Source organism: Rutidosis leptorrhynchoides, chromosome 1, assembly GCF_046630445.1.
Source record: "Rutidosis leptorrhynchoides isolate AG116_Rl617_1_P2 chromosome 1, CSIRO_AGI_Rlap_v1, whole genome shotgun sequence".
Classification (NCBI taxonomy): Eukaryota; Viridiplantae; Streptophyta; class Magnoliopsida; order Asterales; family Asteraceae; genus Rutidosis; species Rutidosis leptorrhynchoides.
This window is the reverse complement of record NC_092333.1, coordinates 677585415-677604861: the sequence shown is the minus strand read 5'-3', so window position 1 is coordinate 677604861 and position 19447 is coordinate 677585415. Positions and strand designations below refer to the sequence as shown.

At 35.4% G+C, this 19447-nt stretch overlaps 1 long non-coding RNA gene across 3 annotated transcripts; it reads right to left on the bottom strand.

The window, feature by feature from the left end:
- Positions 1–974: 974 nt before the first annotated feature.
- Positions 975–3926, bottom strand: LOC139885992 (uncharacterized). 3 transcript variants are annotated; one of them, XR_011772217.1, is made up of 6 exons: positions 3464–3926; positions 3294–3394; positions 2933–3067; positions 2578–2656; positions 1797–1983; positions 975–1274 (listed from the first exon to the last, which is right to left on the bottom strand). It is a non-coding gene; the product is annotated as an uncharacterized lncRNA (long non-coding RNA). The 3 variants fall into 3 exon arrangements; XR_011772216.1 differs by having other exon boundaries at positions 3294–3926; XR_011772215.1 differs by having other exon boundaries at positions 2933–3394.
- Between the last annotated feature and the right edge of the window lie 15521 nt (positions 3927–19447).

Here is a 19447-nt window from a genome sequence, read left to right as displayed (position 1 = left end):
GTCAGGAATCCTAGGCGCCCGGTAACAACTGATCATTCGAGTGACTTGCATGATAGCAACGAAGTTTGGGTGAGATTGTACAACATCTTTGTTAAGAATTATAACCCGAACATTCTTAAACTAGAAGCTTACTATAAGTGAAAGCTTTCCATAAATAGTAGGTTTTCAAAAATAGAAACTTTTGAGAAATATGAACTTTTCTCGAAAATCGTCACTGTTAATATAGTATGCTATATTAATAAACAAACTTTATGTCTGTTAGACATTAACTAATCAAAGATTATATCTCTAGGTTGAGATCTCCGATTTCATACTCCGTTCATACTTCTTGCGTGGAATATCTTACTTGCTACTAAGGTAAACTTAATGGTCCCTCTTTTTACTTTTTCTTAACTGTTTTATAAACTTTGGGGTGAGACACATGCTTGCTTTTAAATGATTTACAATTTAGACACAAGTACCTAAACTATTTGATATGCAATTTCGTGAGACTTTTGTTAAACATGTATTTATTGTTACATGCAAATCCCCGCCATAATATCGTTAATTGCTAGAATTGAAATTTTGCAAGCTTAATTATTGCGAGTAGGCCTATTGAGAGTGACGTCTCTACCCGACGTGATCGTCAAGGGGGTACATAATAATAATTGCCGACACCCGTACAATGTCAGGGGTTAATGTTTAGTTCGATATTATAATTCATGGCATATTGATATTTTGATATTTTGAATTAAATCTTGTGGTCTAAAACTTATTATGATTGTTAAACCTATGTTGTTCATTCAACCATTTTTTGTTGACACTTTAAGCATGTTTTGTCTCAGGTGAAGATTAGTTTGTGTGCTGCCCTATGATGCTTAGTTGTTGCATTGGAGTCCACATATTAGACTTGTCAATTGAATTTCATTATGTAAAACATTATTATGTTTCCGCTGCAAATCAAACTTTGTTAAAACGTCTCATTTAGAGTCGTTCTCGTTTATACATGCTTGTGTTGTGATATTGTGAAGTCATATTTCCCCGACCCTATTTGAGGGTATGACATTAAACTTGTTGAAAATAACACACAGATTTGTTAAACATACCTAATGTAGTCATGCTACTAAACAAAACGTATGATCCGGGAAAAAATGATATGGGGCCGACTTTGCTAATGTCGAACAAAGTTAATATTTCCGCAAAAGTAATCTTTGAATCAACCCTTAGTTCCTCTATACACAGGTCTCTATATACAATTCACATAAGTAGCTTTGTAAGAAATGCAAATATGTTACCTACAATATGAATGAACATGTTAGTTAATCGATGTATGTTGCTTAAGAAGGAGCAATTGTGAAATGACCAATGTTAATGTGCATCACATATAGGCTAAGTAGGCTCGTGTGTCATTTTGACACTTATGACCAAAAATGACATAAAATGACTTGACGACCCAAATTCTTATCCAGCTGACCTGAGTGATCAAAAATCATTAGACGACACCTAAATCAAATTTTAAATGTGTTTATAACTTCAAATTTTCAGAGTTACAAAAATGGGTCAAAATAAACATCTATAAACCCAACTGGGTCAAAAGTTACATGTTAACCAAAATAAACACACAAAAATCCCAGTTCATTTAATAAACATAATAGACGTATTAAAATCAACAAATGTTCCAAATGACCTAAACGGGTCAAAGGGTCCAAATGAATGACCAATCGACAATTACCTATAGCTTCCATTGACTATCAATTCCTTTTGAAATTCAACGTCTAAACTTATTAGCACGTTTAGGTTATCATTTTAACTCTTACCTTAAGTTCATATAGCTTCTTCGGGCACGTGGTGCAATAATAGTAGTACCAATCTTACGTTGGCCGCAGGTCACAAAGAGATGTCGGTTGCTCCATGCTGTAGATATTTATAAAGGCAGTTAATTTTTCAAATAACTATATGGCATAGTTCAGTATGTATGGCAAGCTCTCTCATGCTGCACTGCACCTGAAGATATACACAATCCATTACATACACAGCATAACATTGTAAGCAAATAACAAAACAGGATTATTGAATTTCCTTCTTCATTGATCAGGTTTACAGTTGCTATAAATGATTATCTACCTCGATCATCGGCTTCTAAAAAGCCCAAACTACCCCAGTCAAACTGAACCGTCTCACACATGAATATGAGTCAGGCGTTAGTAACTCATGAAGGCACGGAGTATTAGACTAAAGGTATGTATAAAAATCACTAAAGACAGGTTACTGGGCCATCTATTTTTAAGTAGTTGATTTGGGTTAAATGGATAAACAGAAAATATTAGCTGACAAAGGAAGCATCTTGAACATGTTTAAAGTCACCTAAATTGTAGAAAATACATTATTCAGAATTATATATTATTGGTGTAACAATTAGTTAAAAAACACTTGGAGCGAAAAAAAGGTAGTGCAGATTTTGAACAGAAAAAAGCAGTTACCATTTTACCCCATAGTGCCGCCTCTATGAGACACGGTATAGAATATCTGTTTCGCACAAGGGGGTAGAAAAAAAAACAAAGATGAGAGAAGCAAATTAAAAAAGAAAAAAGGTCCGACCTCTGAGTAGAAGCAAATATGATTCTCCAGGCTGCTTAAGAAAACCAACAGTTTCAGATACTTCCAAGCATTCCTGGCTCTGCCCATCATAAGTACCAACAAAAATTGAACTCAGTTGAATGCATAAAGGGAAAACAATGAAACAAAGAAATGCATATAAAGAGTTCACAAGACATCTAATTCAGAATAAATTTTTTAAGATTCCATTATCAAGCAATATGCTTAAATAAAGACAGAAACTTCGATGAAATGTATGTTCTCATAGTAACTTTGATGTTTAACTTTCTTTTTCCATCCATAACTTGAATGTCATATCACAAAATAACTATTACAAAGATCGATTAACGTTGTTTACCAAAGTTGTCCCAACTTCGATCGAATAATTCCAACGATGTCCACCATCGACCAACTTTAAATTAGATTAAGGCTAGTCAAGTAAGAGTAGCCCTAAGTCCCGACTAATCCAGGATTGATCCCAACTTTTACAACTCTGCCATAAACATGCAACATGAGAAATCATATGCAACATAGTCATGACCATATGTCATTCTTCTTGACATGAAGCATATCACTTTTAGACATATTGCACTTTTGTTTTAAAGTTAACGAATTTAGAAAAAATTAATGGTTTGCTACTATAACAACGGTAGCAGAGCTATCTGAGCCAATATTTAAAATTGTCTTAGGTTGAAATATAAGGTTTGCTAGTAGCTTACTTTAGATTGACGATGTCTTCAATTTGCTGGATCTTTTGGTTTGCCGTTGGCCATACCATAGTCTCTTAGATGTCCAACACGCTATACACACCTAATATAATCTGTACAAATAGGTTTGTCTGTATAAATATTTGAGATGTACGGAGAAATTTGTAAAGTAGTTATAATACCTGTGAGAATTGGGGGGTTCCATATGATCCATCTGCGATAGATTTTCTTAGGTCTCCACCCGGAACTACTTGAGCCATATAAATAGATAAACAGTAACGACACTAATACAACAATTGGACTTGACAAAGATGTTGGCCATACATTAATTAAAAGTTCGCGTGGCACTTCTTGAAGGCTAAGGGCTTAAAAATATTAATGATCCACAAATTAACCGGGTGGATCTCATAAACTCTAATGTCGGCCAAAAACCTTTTTACACAATCTTTACTGTAACATTCTATTCATAGTAATTTTGTTGTCTAATCAGCAAGAACATATTCAAGGAAAAAAAATTAGATAAAACACAATTACCAGTATAAAGTATAGAAAATAGATGAGAATATAGTGTGACTAACACACGGTCTTTCCTGACCCAGTTCCTTATTTAAGCCATAAATTCATCCGACTGCATCAAAAATAGCTGATAACTACAGGGGAAAAAAAAAATACACCAACGGTTTAGGAATTCAATCGTACACATTAAACTTGTAACAGAACTCATCAAACAAACTGGAAATAATAGATGCAGAATCGATTATAACAATCTAAACACATACATCAACATCGATTTTCAAGGCAGAAAAAAATAAAAATAAAAATTACCTTGCGAACGCTAACAGTAGAGGAGGCGACTATGGCGATCGTTTAATCAATTGAAACCCTAATCGCGGCCCAAATCATGAGCCGATTAATCCAATAAGCATTGGAAAAAGGGGGGAAAAGTGAGTAGGTGTACCAATAAGTATGATCGACAACAATAAATCATCACCATGAAACCTTCAATGGCAGTAGGAGTGAGTTGTGGTGGAAATTTGGCTGGGATGTTTGGTTAAGATGAAGTATGGAAACTTCTAGCAGAGAAAGAGGAAGAGAAAGAGGAAGGAGGCGTGGGGGTTAGGTGGGGTAGGGGGAACAGTATGACAGTGAAATTAGGGAATGAAGTAAGTTTACATAAATTAGTATATTAGTATATACTTGACCGTGGTTTCACGGGATTTTTAAGATTTTTTTTATAATGATACGTTATATAACAAACGTGCAGATACACTAACGAAATTCATCGAGAAATATTAGATAGAAAACAACATTGTTTAAAGAAATACTTGGTAGAATGACAATAAAAAAGACAAATCCAAAAGCATAGTGTTTAATATTCAAAACATTAACAAAACAACTTGAAAAGGATATTAATAATTCAATACTTCCAAAAATAATCAAATCCTCTTTATAGTAGGAAGCTCGTTACTTTTGAAGATCACCGATTTGAAACTTTTACGAAATTTTCAGAAACATACAAATGTGTGCATGTGGGAGGCTCCTTTTTTAATATTCCATAGTGTAAACAACTGCAATGAAAATGTACAAATTAATTAAACTTTACAATTTAAAAAGTTAAGAGAAATAGCAAATAGATATTAAATATTTAAATTTATATAAGTATCAAAAGAAGTAATAATATTATTACTTGTTTCAAGCTCACCCAATACATGTTTTTCTTTCAAGTCTTTTATGAGGCTATTTAGCTTCACTTTAAAAAGCCTAAATAAGATCTCTTTTTTGTCCTCGCTTCCTAAAATCTTATTTTTTAAGAAAGAGAGTATTGTAGGCCATTTTGAATTGACCGTGACAGTTATGAACAATTGTGGGTATCCAAAATTTTTGACTAAAGACTTAATATTGGATGGAAGATTTAATTCATCTTGGAAAGATTTAGCAGGAGTAATCCTCACAGTAATAAATTCTTTAAAATCCATAAGTTGAGGCAACTGTTGATCACTAAATAGTTGTGTACCAATGAAAGCATCCCCGATTGGACAATCTGTTGCAACTGTGAATACAAAGAATCATCAAAAGTTGACATTTAGTAACATCAATTGTATCTGCATATAACTAAAAACAGTTTATTACACAAAATTTATGTATAGTATACCTTTCAAGTAATTGATTTTTTCAAAATCAATTAACACAAAAAAATCTTCTTGATTGTTTCCAGCTATATAATTTTGCATCTTCCTTGCAGCTTCATTAGACAATGTACATTTCAACTTCAAATAACTGAAAAATAACAAACAACGGGTCACTTATGTAATCATTTTGTTAATTGAACATACAAATAAAATATGGTTGAAAACATACTCAGAATCCTCTAGTTGAAATTTGAAACGCTTTACTTCCTCTTTATTGAAACATTCCAAATTATCACAATCTACAACTCTTCCAATGACATCTAAAATATACATTACATATACATATTATACAAATACATTAAATTTAATATCTGATTTATTACATACATATATATAAATAAACAAACACAGAGTATAAATTTGTGCACCAGCTTCAAGGTTTGGTTCAAGATTTATGTCTGACACTTGATTCAATGGCAAAAACTGAAAGGGATTATTGGTAGAATCAAAACAACAAACCCTCCTAAGAGATGTATCACGATAGAAATTAAGCTTAAAGATATGCTTCAAGGTAGGATACTTTTCTTTATAATCAACCACAAGATATCTTTTTAGAATTAAGACACCACCTTGTTCCAAATTGTTTTGAAAATCTGGACACAAGACTTCCTTAACAAAAGTATCCATGTTTAGACACTACATTATTAAAAATAATAAAATAAAGTAAGCAATTGTAGTGTAAAAACCAAATTATGTATAAACGACGTAAGAAAACAAATATGAAAACAAATATCCACACAAATATATGATTGATATGAAATGGGATTTTTCATTGTTTATAAATACTGTCTGTAAAACAAATTACATACATGAGCCTAAATATTCTTACATAAACTAATGTAACATTAAGCATTTACTATGATTTTTTTTTTTTTTGGAAAGTCAGAATTATATTAACAAAAAAAGACCCACAATACAGCAATAGTGACTATCAATTTGTAAAGAACACCAACATCAATAGTAGTTTGATTGTATTTGGCAACAGAGTTGCACCAAACTACTTTTTACCACTACAGCAACTAAACAAAATTAAATACAGTTTAATTTTCTATTTGGCATGAGCATGTAGTATGATAAACACTAAAGAAATTGTCGTATTTTTTCGACAGTATGCAATAAAGTTTCATGTTTGGGTTTTTATGCTACAATGAAACTAAACTTACTAAAGTAAATTAACTATGTAAGTATTCATAAAGAAACGATAATTTTCAATTACGATGGGTTTTTATGCTACAATGAAACTAAACTTACTAAAGTAAATTAACTATGTAAGTATTCATAAAGAAACGATAATTTTCAATTACGAATGATACTGAAGATGTTCAATACCATATTCAAGATGAATTAAGAAAATACCAAAAGCAATTTCATACAGTAAAATATATCAGGCAACCCTATGTTCAAATCAGACATGTATTATGAACAAACGGAAAGGCTTAAAAAAGTATATAAGACGATAATACCTTTTCCTCCATGAAAATCATCTGCAGTTCGTACAACTTGTTTAAGAACAGAGTATCGTAAAGAATTTGAATATGTAGGGTTTTGAGATTGAGGAAGAAGATGAGGGTTTAGGTTCATATAAAATTATCAGAAGATTAAAAAGCACCATCGATATACTTGAAAATCTTTACAGGATTTTTTGGAAGAGTAAGAATTCAGAGTTGATTCTATTATCAAGGGCTATTTTCAATTTGGGGAAGGAGCGAAGTGGAAGAGAAAGCCGAAACAGTTGTGCAGTTATTAAATGATTCTTGAATGGATTGATGATATATTAATGGATACGACAAATTGAATGGGTCAACTAAATATCCAAACGTTATTGGATCACAGGCCCAATTGTGTCCATAATAATATTACCTTTATTATAACGACCCAATATGAAGTGATAAATCATACAATATTTTTTTAGAATAATATATGTTTAAAATACATGAATCATTTAATTTTATTAAATTGACAGCATATTTTGGTTGTTAGTTATTTGATGTCATTAAAACATATTTATCGATTAAAAATGTTTTTTAGCATGCTTATAAGGAATGGCTAAACCTTGTAGTGAACACTAATACATGAAGAACAAAAATGGATATAAATATTGAACTTCAAACATGTTATGTAAAATAATCTAAATAAAGCAAAACATACCATTTTAACAATGAGAAGATGGCACTTTGGATTGCAAGTAAAAGTTATGAACAAATCCGGATATCCAAATCTTCTAACAATTGCCATTGCATCCAAGTAGTTTTGCATCATATATCTTGAACCACCGGTGAATGAGGAAGGTAGAATATATCATTTTCCAGTGTTTGATGCTTGAGTATTGCCATTTGTAACATTGTTACAAATGTCATTGTAACTATCTAACCTAAGCTTCTTTTGCTGTGCACGAATATATCTCAACCTGTCAGACTCCATCATTGTAACACCGGCAATTTTTTTTTTAATACACAGCGGAAGACTTTATTAACAAACACAATATAAGTCACGTCATTACGTTTAAGTTTACACAACGGTGTTACGTTATCACAAAACATTATTTATACAAAAGTCCACATCAGAGTTGGGTTGTCAAACATGTCTTCTGCAATAGCACCCTTCCCGACTAGCAGTACCTAAACCTGCAAGGGGAGAATATGTGGTGGATTAGCGCACCGCTAAGTGAATGGAATCTATCTAACAGATATAGCTTAAGTCACACACAAGCTATATACTAACAACAACACATGCTAACTACCAACTAGCATACAATAAGACAATACGAGGATCGGCGGCTTGTACGAGCACACGACTCCCAGCTGATCGGACTTGAGTCTACCGATAGTCTCTGCTACTCAATTCACAGTATAGTTATCCAGATGCAGGGGATGCATCGTTCACACTATACTCTACAATCAGTAGCCTATGGACCCAACCTCCCCTAGGCACGGTTGACCTCATACGGACTCTAACCTCTCTTAGGCACGGTTTCAAGTCCCCAGTCTCCCTAGGCCCGACTGGTGTCATTCACACAGTGTACACATAAATCACATACAACATCAGGCATACTATATCATTCTAACATGGCAATTTCTACACTATGCATGGTAAAAGAGTCAACCACAGTAGCATGATATGCTACTTAAACTCTATCCGAAGATAGACCCACTCACCAATTACCAGCAACTGCTCAGTTATTATTTCTGAGCTTCCTCCTTGTCCTTATAACCTGAGAACAACACAAACAAAGTTAATGTACATATCCAATAAATAATATAATCATTTAATACAATTAACTAGGTCATAACACCATATATTCATAATTTTATGAGTCTACATCATGACTCCATTCAATAATGGCATACAGGTGCGTGCAAAACATGACATACACACTAAAACTCCTTTTCCGGCCTAAAAACAGTTTGATCTAGTTTCTTAAAAGTTCACCATTGAAAAGTATTCTTTATTACGATTCTAACGATAGTTTATTCATCAAAAACGGAGTTACGTTTTGAAAGTTACGTCCGTTTCAATTTCATTAAAGTACTGTAGCAAATAGCGACAATGTAGCAACTCGGGACTGTAGCAAATAGTGACACTGTAGCAAATAGTGACACTGTAGCAACTCGGTACTGTAGCAAATAGTGACATTGTAGTAACTCGGGCACTGTAGCAACTCGGGCACTGTAGCAACTCGGTACTGTAGCAAAATACTGTAGCAACTGGTTCGAACAGATTCGCTGATTTCGTGAGTTTTTCCCCAAAAACTCGATTTTTGAGCGATTTTGATCAAATTTTAAGCACATGGAAGCTACTAAACATATATACAACCTATTTCTAATATCAATTAACACATACAAACACATAATATGAAGATTCAAGCTCAAAATTCATCAAAAACCCATTTACACCCAAAACCCAATTTCTATGAATTAAATCACGAATTCAAGCTAACAAACCTGGATAAATGATCACAAGGATGATATGAATAAATCCTTAAAGCCTCATAATCCAATTTAAGACTTAGATCAATTAGGGTTTGAGATGAGATAAGTTTGGTACGTACTTATTTGAGAAAAGTCTAGAAATGAGAAAATAGAAGCAGTTTACACTCTTAAGTGGGTATTAAAACCCATACCCCACAACACACGGGTATTTACCAGTTATCTTATCTGATAACCTTTCGTATCTCCTTAGGCGGTCCTAACGGAGTCCAAATTAAATAAACCAACATGTTCTGGGACCCTTGTCACAAACTGGTCACAACACAATTATAATAAAACACTAATAAAATAATTAAAATAAAAGCATTTAAGACTAAGCACAAACCCTAAGGGCAAAATAGGAAACTTACAACTAGCCCGGGTTTCAGTCTGTTACAAATCCACCCCCCTTAAGAAGATTCCGTCCTCGGAATCCGGTCTTGGTCAAACAAATGAGGGTAACGTTTTCTCATCAACTCTTCCGTTTCCCACGTAAGATTAGAACCCAAACTGTGTTTCCACTCAATCAACACCATCGGAATCTCTTTCTTTCTCAGCTTAGTCACCTTTTGGTCAACCACACGGACTGGCTCTTCCACCAATTTCTTATTCAAATCGACCCTTAAATCTTCTAAAGGAAGAAGTTGTGTTTCATCGTCGACTTTACACTTACGAAGATAACATACGTTGAATGTATTATGAATACCAGCTAACTCTGGCGGAAGATCTAACACCACAGTCTGATCATTCAACACTTCACTGATCGGAAACGGACCAATAAATCTCGGTGCTAACTTACCACGTTTACCGAATCTGATAACCCCTTTCCACGGCAAAACTTTCAGATACACTCGTTCACCCACATTAAAGGTTACCGGACGTCTACGAGGATCAGCATACATTTTCTGCCTATCTCTAGCGGCTTTCAACTTTTCTCTCGCAATTGCAACTTTTTCGGCTGTCATTTGAACAATTTCGGGACCTGCAAACAGTTTCTCCCCGGCTTTTAACCAACAAGTCGGAGTTCTGCAACGACGACCGTATAACATTTCATAGGGCGGCATCCCTATACTCGAATGATATGAATTATTATACGCAAATTCGACCAACGGCAAATGTGTATCCCACGAACCACCGTATTCTAACACACAAGCCCTTAACATATCCTCCAAAGTCTGTATCGTTCTTTCACTCTGACCGTCTGTCTGAGGATGATAAGCTGTACTTAAATTCACACGTGTACCCAAATTCTGTTGAAGACTATTCCAAAAATTCGACACAAATCTGGAATCTCTGTCTGAAACGATCGATAATGGCACACCATGTCGACTAACTATCTCGTTTATATACAATTCGGCTAACTCACTTAACGAAGCTGTTTCACGAGTAGCAAGAAAATGAGCACTTTTAGTTAGGCGATCCACTATTACCCAAATCATATCATGTCTTTTCTGAGTTCGAGGTAATTTGGTCACAAAATCCATCGTTATATGTTCCCATTTCCACTCTGGAATCTGTAACTGAAGTAACGAACCATAAGGTTTCTGATGTTCGGCCTTTACTTGAGCACATATATGACACTTTTCAACATAACGGGCGATATCTGATTTCATTGTTGGCCACCAATACACTGTTTTCAAATCATGATACATCTTATTACTACCTGGATGTACTGTCAATCTGGATTTGTGAGCTTCCGTCATGATTAAATCCTTCAAATCTCCAAGCTTAGGCACCTAAACACGATTGTTTAAGGTCTTTAGTCCACGTGAGTCATCAATTAAGTCCACTTTTTGTTTGGTCATTTGTTCAGATTTAATATGTTCGTCCTCTAAAGCACAGGCCTGAATGGTTTTTAAGCTGTTAATCAAATCTGAAGTTATATTCAAACGAAGAAATTTCACATTTTCACTTGACTTTTTACGACTTAGCGCATCTGCAACCACATTTGCCTTACCCGGATGGTATTTAATTTCACAATCGTAATCTTTGATCAACTCTTGCCATCGTCTCTGACGCATATTCAATTCTTTCTATGAGAAGATATACTGCAAACTCTTGTGATCTGTACATATAACACAATGGGTTCCATACAAATAGTGTCTCCACAGTTTCAAAGCAAATACTACTGCAGCCATTTCAAGATCATGCACTGGATAATTCTTGTCATGAACTTTCAACTGTCGCGAGGCGTAGGCGATTACTTTATCTCTTTGCATTAATACACAACCCAACCCAGCATATGATGCATCACAGTATACCACGAAGTTGTTTGAACCTTCTGGTAAAGCTAACACTGGTGCCTGACACAGTAGCTGTTTCAAAATCTGAAAAGCCTTTTCCTGTTCATCAGTCCATCGAAAGGCTACATCTTTACGAGTCAACTTAGTCAACGGACCCACTATTTTCGAGAAATCCTTGATAAATCTGCGATAATAACCGGCTAATCCCAGAAAACTCTTAATCTCAGTCGGAGTCTTCGGAGAATTCCAATTCATTACCGCTTCTATCTTTGTCGGATCAACTTTTATACCTTCGGCACAAATCACATGACCCAAAAACTGCACTTCATGTAACCAAAATTCACACTTTGAAAATTTTGCAAATAGTTGTTCACGTTTCAACATGTTCAAAACCTGTCTCAGATGTTCAGCATGTTCACTTTCGGTCTTTGAATACACTAGTATATCATCTATAAACACAATCACAAACTTATCTAAGAACGGGCGACACACTCTATTCATTAGATCCATGAAGATTGCTGGCGCATTCGTCAACCCAAACGGCATGACAAGAAATTCATAATGACCATACCTTGTTCTGAACGCTGTTTTCGGTATATCTGATTCAGCAACACGAACCTGATGATATCCGGATCGTAAGTCTATCTTAGAAAAGAATGAAGCAGCCTGTAACTGATCGAACAAATCGTCTATTCGAGGTAACGGATACTTATTCTTCACTGTTCTTTTGTTCAATTCACGATAATTAATACACATACGCATTGACCCATCTTTCTTTTTAACAAACAATACCGGAGCACCCCACGGTGAAGAACTCGGTCGGATAAACCCACGATCTAATAACTCTTGAATCTGTGACATCATTTCACGGATTTCAGACGGCGCTAATCGATATGGAGCTTTTGCAACTGGAGTTGTTCCAGGAACCAATTCAATCCTATATTCAACTTCCCTTACCGGCGGCAGACCTGGTAACTCATCTGGGAACACTTCGGGAAATTCTGATACTATCGGAATATCGGCCACTGTTTTCTTTTCTTTCTTCGCATCAATCACATATGCAAGAAATGATTCACAACCCTTTGCCATCGACTTTTTCGCTTTCATCATGGTTATCAACAGAAAATTATACCCTCCCCGCTCCCCTCGGGCCACAACACGGGTTCCATCGGTCGAACGAAAGGTAATCATTTTCCTATCACACTTAATATTAGCCCTAAGCGAGCTCAACCAATCCATTCCTAGTACTACATCAAAGCTAGGAATAGGTAACACTAAACAAGTCACTGGGAAAGACTTCCCTTCGATCTCTATACAAACCCTAGTCACATAGGTTGTGAGGGGTGTGGTCTTACCATCAGCTACTTCTACACTAACCGGCTTGGGTAACACAGTTGCTGGTAAATTCAACTTAGTACAGAAATCTAGGGACATAAAACACCTATTGGCACTACAATCAAACAATACGCGAGCAGGTATTGAGTTGATTAGAAACATACCGGTGATTACTTCGTCGGTTGCCACAACATTTTCCACCGACATCTGAAAATTTCTAGCCTCTACTGTTGGAGGGTTCTTCCTCTTCTGCCCACTCGAGGCAGTTGACCCTCCAGCTGATGCTGAACGCGCCCCTGACCCTGCCCCGAAACTACCACTCTTCGACGGACAACTAATTGCACGATGCCCTGGTTTATGACAACTCCAACACACACTATTCGGATACGGGCATGCTGAAGTCTCATGCCCAAAAACACCACACTTTAAGCATCTTCTTGTAGCCTCAGAACACTGACCACTGTGAGAAGATCGACACGTGTGACACCAATTCCCTTTACCTGATCCAGATCCAGTACTACTCTGACCACTTTTACCCTTTGATTTAAACCCACTAGACTTCTTGGATTTAGATCCTGATTGATCAGATACTTGCCCACCTTGTTGTAGCACATTACCAAACATTCTGTTTCTGGCAGCCTGAACATCACTTTCTACCATCTTAGCCATCACAACAGCTTGAGACAAGGATGTAGCTGTTCTAACAAAAGTTTGGTACTCTGGCAGAATGATATTAACAAAATGCTGGATACGAGAAGCTTCGTCTGGCACCCACTGTTGTACAAATCTCAGTTTATCCATATACTTCTCTACTACTTCATCAATCGTCATTTGAGGTGTCATCTTCATTTCAAGAAACTCGGTCTTGATTCGGTTCATATCAAATGGATTACAATACTATTCACACACCTTCCCATGAAACTGTTCCCACGTGATCATACTCACTTGCTCTTTCGGTATACTGGAAATCAAAGAATCCCACCAAATCATAGCCCTACCTTTCAACATTCGACTAGCATATGTTACTTTCAGCTCGGGTTCACACTGGCACGATTCAAATACCCTTTCAACTTCTCGCAACCAATTGAGAGTTACAGTCAGATCAGTACTTCCAGAGAACTCGGAGGGTTTGCAATCACGAAAATTTTTATAAGTACACCTTTTGGATGGTTGCATGTAAGATTGATGGAACATTTGCATTTGGTATGGATTCATCATCATGGGATTTTGGTAAGTAAAGGTGTTTTGTGGTGGAATATAATATTGATTAGGTATTTGATTCTGAAACTGGTTCTGGTGCACATTAGGTATCGTTTGGGATTGCGCGGTTGGGAATCCAGGTGGTGTATCATCATTTCCAGAATGCCTCGCCAATTCAAGCTCATTAATTTTGTCCTCAGCCTCTTTTAGCTTGCTTTCTAACTGAAGGATGTAACTACTCTGATCATCATCCGACTCAACACCCTCTTCTGGTGCTCTAAATGTTCCGGGGTTGGATGGGCCAGTTGCGTTTCTATCAGCCATACCTGTGCTACAAAACAGCTCACACAAAAGCTTAGTGGATAACAGTTAGTTCAATCACAACTAACACACGTATATCCTATTTTCACTTAGCCCCCACTCCCACATACATGTTTGACGTGCCTCAGGGTTTGGGAACCAAATACGCGTACGTATTTGCTGCCAAACCATGCTCTGATACCAACTTGTAACACCGGCAATTTTTTTTTTTAATACACAGCGGAAGACTTTATTAACAAACACAATAAGTTACATCATTACGTTTAAGTTTACACAACGGTGTTACGTTATCACAAAACATTATTTATACAAAAGTCCACATCAGAGTTGGGTTGTCAAACATGTCTTCTGCAATAGCACCCTTCTCGACTAGCAGTACCTAAACCTGCAAGGGGAGAATATGTGGGGGATTAGCGCACCGCTAAGTGAATGGAATCTATCTAACAGATATAGCTTAAGTCACACACAAGCTATATACTAACAACAACACATGCTAACTACCAACTAGCATACAATAAGACAATACGAGGATCAGTGGCTTGTACGAGCACACGACTCCTAGCTGATCGGACTTGAGTCTACCGATAGTCCCTGCTACTCAATTCACAGTATAGTTATCCAGATGCAGGGGATGCATCGTTCACACTATACTCTACAATCAGTAGCCTATGGACCCAACCTCCCCTAGGCACGGTTGACCTCATACGGACTCTAACCTCTCTTAGGCACGGTTTCGAGTCCCCAGTCTCCCTAGGCCCGACTGGTGTCATTCACACAGTGTACACATAAATCACATACAACATCAGGCATACTATATCATTCTAACATGGCAATTTCTACACTATGCGTGGTAAAAGAGTCAACCACAGTAGCATGATATGCTACTTAAACTCTATCCGGAGATAGACCCACTCACCAATTACCAGCAACTGCTCAGTTATTAATTCTGAGCTTCCTCCTTGTCCTTATAACCTGAGAACAACACAAACAAAGTTAATGTACATATCCAATAAATAATATAATCATTTCATACAATTAACTAGGTCATAACACCATATATTCATAATTTTATGAGTCTACATCATGACTCCATTCAATAATGGCATACAGGTGCGTGCAAAACATGACATACACACTAAAACTCCTTTTCTGGCCTAAAAACAGTTTGATCTAGTTTCTTAAAAGTTCACCATTGAAAAGTATTCTTTATTACGATTCTAACAATAGTTTATTCATAAAAAACGGAGTTACGTTTTGAAAGTTACGTCCGTTTCAATTTCATTAAAGTACTGTAGCAAATAGCGACAATGTAGCAACTCGGGACTGTAGCAAATAGTGACTCTGTAGCAACTCGGGGGGTACTATAGCAACTCGGTACTGTAGCAAATAGTGACTCTGTAGCAAATAGTGACACTGTAGCAGATACCGAACACTGTAGCAAATAGTGACACTGTAGCAACTTGGTACTGTAGCAAATAGTGACACTGTAGCAACTTGGGCACTGTAGCAACTCGGGCACTGTAGCAACTCGGGTACTCTAGCAAAATACTGTAGCAACTGGTTCGAACACATTCGGTGATTTCGTGATTTTTTCCCCAAAAACTCGATTTTTGAGCGATTTTGATCAAATTTTAAGCACATGGAAGCTACTAAACATATATACAACCTATTTCTAATATCAGTTAACACATACAAACACATAATATGAAGATTCAAGCTCAAAATTCATCAAAAAGCCATTTACACCCAAAACCCAATTTCTATGAATTAAAGCACGAATTCAAGCTAACAAACCTGGATAAATGATCACAAGGATGATATGAATAAATCCTTAAAGCCTCATAATCCAATTTAAGACTTAGATCAATTAGGGTTTGAGATGAGATAAGTTTGGTACGTACTTATTTGAGAAAAGTCTAGAAATGAGAAAATAGAAGCAGTTTACACTCTTAAGTGGGTATTAAAACCCATACCCCACAACACACGGGTATTTACCAGTTATCTTATCTGATAACCTTTCGTATCTCCTTAGGCGGTCCTAACGGAGTCCAAATTAAATAAACCAACATGTTCTGGGACCCTTGTCACAAACTGGTCACAACACAATTATAATAAAACACTAATAAAATAATTAAAATAAAAGCACTTAAGACTAAGCACAAACCCTAAGGGCAAAATAGGCAACTTACAACTAGCCCGGGTTTCAGTCTGTTACAATCATAGTATATGCATCGACCAAAAATTGTTGGAAAAGTTTCTTGGCCGAGTGCATAAGTGAATAGGAATTACATCTTTCTTGAATTTGATATGCAAAAAACTCTCTGATGGTCAAATCAGTATGACCAGACTTGCTGCTATCACTAACATTTCTATGCTTGATTCCAGGTCTATAACCATCTTGTCCTAATGGAAACAGAAGAGGATATTGAAGAGCAAGATAGGATGGATGTAGTTCACTGATTCTCTTCAGCTGACCAGACTGTTTTTCAACTATTATATCACGTTTTTCCAATCCGCATTCAACGTCACCAATGATTAGACCAGCTAATTCATCAACAGTAGGAAGATTGTAGTTCCTTCCATCAGTATTTCGTCCTCCTATAAGTTTTAATCTAACACTTTCATGTGGATTTTCAGCAAATCCGTTCCTTGCCATTCTATAAGCTTTGACTAAACGATTACATTGGTCCAAAACTATTTTTATTTCCTTCATGAGTGCAGGATCAATTGAGTCATCGCATTCTCCATGTTTGGCATCAGGCCTGATAATAAAAGAGATTAATATACTAAATATTTTAGTTAATGATAAATGTATCTGAAGTATTAAAGTAGAAAAAAAAACAATTGTTAACATACCTGTAAGCATTCATACGATGGTGATCTTCATTTTCGGTATCATATATATAAAGTTGTGAATACTTAGGGGTATTTCCAGCAATAGGAAGCAAACTACCCAATCGATGACAATTTTGACCTGATAATCTAAAAACATATGGACCACGACCATTATTCAGAGAATTTTCAATTTTGCCACCCATAGAAGTAAAACAAAACATATTGTTATATTTCCTAATGTATTTTATGAAGTTGTTGCTGCTTGGATGTTTGTTTGAATATAAGTTGATAAATAACTGAGGAGGTTCTGGTGTTATTGGTAGCTGAACTTTTCCATTACTGCAACAAATTGAATAGGAAGTTTTGACACATCTGGGATTGTTAGTAAGTGCCTCCGAATGCCAAACAGTAGCACGACAAAAAGTACAAATGTAAGTTGGATCTCCATGGTCAAAGTACTCTATAGAAAAAATAAAAAACAAAAAATGAATTTGAAGTCAACATTCAATTTTAGTGTAAATAGCATTTGTATTAAATGAATTCTACAGAATGTAAGTTGTATGTTTACCTTTAGATATTCCAAAGAATTTTTTGACTGACTCAACATATTGTTCATTGTCAACAGAAAGTTGAATAGAACTGATTTGGTTATTAGGATTAATCCTTGACATACACTTGTTCTTTTTTGTGGAGTCTCTGAAGTTGAAGGTTTCATCAGTATGCGAAGTATTTGAGTTACAATTGGACACTTGCAAAATGTTGCATTGAACATTTGGTGTATTCATCAAACCTGAAATGATGGGTAAATTTGTTAAATGCTAAAAATATATTTTGGCAAAGAATTACAATCCATGAAAAAGGATATAACTAACTACCATCATATTGCATATTAACTGAGGAAGTAAAATTAATAGATGTAGAACCGGGTGAAAAGATCTCTCTTGCCAATATAGAAATAGGTGTGTGAAGATCTGTTATATTGTTGGTATACATAAAGTTAGAGATTGATTAGTCATATTAAATTAGAATAAGCTGATGAACTATATCATAAAAACTAACCAAATGGAAGAGTGGTATATTTTGCACGTGTAGACGGAACAGGAGTAATAGAACCAACCGTAGTTGACGATATAGATGTAATGTTGGTCAAACATGTGTTGGTCAAGTTGTCTGTTACATCATCAACTGCAGTGTATTTCAATGATGATTTTAACAACTTATAACACTAATTTACATAATGATACTCCTGTAAATGCTTGTAAAAATATAACTTACAGGGAGTCAAGTTTGGTGTTCCTGCAACCAAAATCCTCTTAGGAAATGCTTTATTTTTTGATCTATTATCTATATTTTTCCTTTTCTTATCAGCAATAATAGAAATTCGATTTTGTCTTGCTTGGTAGGAATTGCTAGCACATTTTATGGTTGGTGTGCTTTGTAATTGACCTCGATACAGATGTAGCTGTTTTATAATGTGAATAGCATTTAAAGTTTCAACATGCTTGTAATTGAATATGTTGTAGTCCCAGGGTTCTTGAATGATAAATACACTTTAAGTTTATGTTAAACCATAATAATCATCAACAGATTTAACATTTTGATACAAATAACATTTGAATAGCAGGATGTTTCAGAACTTCATGCAAAATCATATCATAATCATAACATAAAAGTCTTTACAGTCTTTTGATACAATGTGATGAGCAATTTGGAACTTACCATTAGAAACATCACTTAATGGGGTTCTTGAAGAACTGGTCAAAGGAGTAGATTGTGTACGCTTGTAATTGAATATGTTGCAGTCCCAGGGTTCTGCAATGATAAATACAGTTTATGTTAAACCATAAGTTTGATCAACAGATATAACATTTTGAATCATTATATGAAATACTTTTATGATCCCAGTTTACATCTTAAATATTTGACCATATGAATTTAGCATTGTAGCATGCTAATGAAAACATAAAGATATTTAATGTATACCTTTTGAATTTGATGAAACAGGTAACATAGAAGATGTGCATGCTGATGGTGTAATTGAGTTTTCTTTATCATGTTTATTGAGATTGAGATCTTCG